The sequence below is a fragment of the Ips typographus genome, linkage group LG15, assembly GCF_016097725.1.
Source record: "Ips typographus isolate SLU linkage group LG15, UJ_Ityp_2.0, whole genome shotgun sequence".
NCBI lineage: Eukaryota > Metazoa > Arthropoda > Insecta > Coleoptera > Curculionidae > Ips > Ips typographus.
Genome location: NC_138436.1, coordinates 5,645,567 through 5,648,434, shown reverse-complemented (window position 1 = coordinate 5,648,434; position 2,868 = coordinate 5,645,567). Strand labels below are relative to the sequence as shown.

Sequence of the window (2,868 nt, the reverse complement as noted above, 5' to 3'; positions counted from 1 at the left end):
AAGGAACCACCATACGATATTTACAACGGAAGACCAACCATAACCTCAACGAACTCTCCGTTGTACAAATAGAAGACGATGAAGAGGTAGTCACCGTGGAAGATCATAAAATCGGGCATATCAAAGACGAAAACCAAAAAAACATCTTCAGGGAAACAGTACTGGAATTTTCAGACGTGTTTTCTAAAACACCAAAGTACATGGGAAAAACGAATTTAGTCGAGCATAAAATAGACGTGGGGGATGCAAAGCCAATAAAAAGCGGAGCTTACAGGGTGTCACAAAAAGAAAAAATATAATCGACCAACAAATCGTCGAAATGGAAAAATACGACATTATAAGACCCAGTCAATCACCATGGGCCAGTCCGGTCGTCTTGGTAAAGAAAAACTCGGGCGAATCTAGATTTTGCGTGGATTATAGAAAACTTAACGACGTAACAAGAAAATCAGCATACACAGTACCAAATATCGACGACATCTTAACATACCTAGGCAATTCAAAGTATTTTTCAACGTTGGATATGTACTCTGGGTTTTGGCAAGTACCGATAAGCGAGGATTCAAAACAGTACACTGCATTTCAAACACAAGGGCACGGACTATGGGAATTTAACTATATGAGTTTTGGACTCTGTAACGCGCCGGCAACATTTCAGGCACTAGCGGATAGGGTGTTTAGAGACATGAAAAGAAAAGAAATACTTTGCCACGGAATTTCTTTCGTAAAAGAAAATTGCTGGAGTTTAAAGCTAAGCGAAAGTTAAACACTGATGTCCTGGCGTATTGAACGTAAAGTCTGCGGCAAATTAAGCTCGACTAATATGCTCAGTTGGTTAAGAGCGTTGGGGTGGTTCTCTGCGCCACTGATTTTAACCAATAAATCAGAAAATGCCAAAGTTGGTATTTGGAGTTCAATAAACCAGTAATCAGGACAACAAATAGGATTACAAAAAAAAAAAAACAAAATGAAACCTGCCAAGTAATATCAATTAATTTACAAGAAAATAATTGTAGTAAGCCTTCAACACAGAACGATAGCTGAAAGAGAGGTTTGAGGTTGCAGCAACAATAAAACAGTCAAAATTCAGTTACCCTCAGATGGTTTTTTATATTATGGGTTTCTAGTCGCTTCGTCAAACAAGCATCACAATTCAGTGCTTGATCCGATTCTTAAACTAATCTTACTTTCTGTACAGAGCAAGTGTACTGCTATCCGCTATCGATCTAAGCGCTACAGCCCAGTGTCCAAGAGATGTAGTCGGACAACCCTGGTAAGCTAGAGAAACGAATAAGGCTATTCGTGGTGCCGTAGCCCAGTATAAAGATGAGCCTGCAGGAAGATACCCCGGCGGAAGGGCCCTTCGAATATACAGTACAAAATACAATGTGTTCGTTACAATCACTTAATATTAAGACTGATTATATTCAATAGTAATACTTTATTATCGAATTTACTACAAACAAATTAATTAAAAACGCAAAAGATTGAGCACAATATTCAATGATTAGAAATCAAATTAATCAGTAAGCAACTGGATGGTTTTATAACCAATTTACTACCAAAATTAATCAAATAAAGCACGAAATTTACCTTTTGTGATTGAGCAAAAGGGTCTTAGTTGATTCTCTCGAATACTCGGTCACCAGCTACCAAACTGTGTGTAGTCACAGATTGAAGACTCCGCTAACTGCTATTGAAATGAAGAAGACACGTGTTTTAGCCGGAGGCTAAATTGGAAATGGCCAAAATCAAACTTACTTGGGCGACACTGCCACCAAACAGATCGAATCAAAGGTACTACAAGACTGCCTCAGGTCTCTCAGATCAATCTAATGGTCAAATTAATTTCCTAAGTGAAATAACCACGTGGTAAAACTTAACCTCAAACTCACCAACTCACCACTCCACAAGAAAATCACACCACTTTTAAGGCTTATAAATCCGCATACAGCGAGAAAAACGGAGTTCCCAACAAAACTCGGTATACTCCTCCAAATAACTCCCGTTTTTATAAAAAAGAGGTCGCACTAAAATTCCGTAATCGGTACTACAAAATGGCGATTCCTCTTAAAGCCCACGTGATACGTGTAAGTTTCTCTGAAGGTCCAACAGGAAAAAAATTAAAAAGAAACCGATGAAGAGAAACCCTTCCAACAATAGTAAAAAAACTGGCAGTCACGGCCAACCAATCAGAACACTCCACGTGGAAACGTGTTTCCGTTAATCTAAAAATGAAAGCCGGCAACATCGGAAAACTCTACAATATGAAAGCTGTCACGGTTCAAGATGACATACAAATGACGAACGATAAGTCACTAACAGCTGATGCCGTCAACGTTACGAAATAACCCCACAAAACAAATCAAAATAAACCGGTAAATTATTCGAAATAAACAAATCCTTTTATAGGGCTCCGGTGAATTATTAAGAATGGCTCGGTGCGGTGTAAAATAGTGCATTAATCGAACACTGAAGACTGGCAAACCGGAAATGGTTTCCAAAAATTCCAGCAGCACCTTGAGACTTTAGAAATCGCTTAAAACAGGTATGAATCTAGGAAAACTTTAAAACATTTTACTAAAAATACCTTTAGACTCTGAAAATACAACAAAATGAAATGTGTTTGCCCACACTATGGATAGAAAATAAAAATTATTACAGTTTAAATTAAATTAACCGCAAACGGTTACCTGTTGCTCGATAAGTCTCTATCTCATAAACGCAACTAAACTGGGTACCAATCTGTATCAGCTCGTAACGCCAAAAATCAAACGTGACAACCCCCCCCTCTCCTTAGTTAGGAGGGAAACTTAAAAAGTTTCCTGACGTTAAGCCAAAATTCGAAAGTGACGATCAACCACAATT

General features: G+C 38.2%; 1 long non-coding RNA gene across 1 annotated transcript; it reads right to left on the bottom strand.

Annotated features, from left to right (window-relative positions):
* Positions 1–991: 991 nt before the first annotated feature.
* On the bottom strand, positions 992–2,187 carry LOC145738474 (uncharacterized). Its single transcript, XR_014180763.1, has 4 exons — positions 1,896–2,187; positions 1,762–1,832; positions 1,594–1,693; positions 992–1,361 (listed from the first exon to the last, which is right to left on the bottom strand). It is a non-coding gene; the product is annotated as an uncharacterized LOC145738474 (long non-coding RNA).
* Between the last annotated feature and the right edge of the window lie 681 nt (positions 2,188–2,868).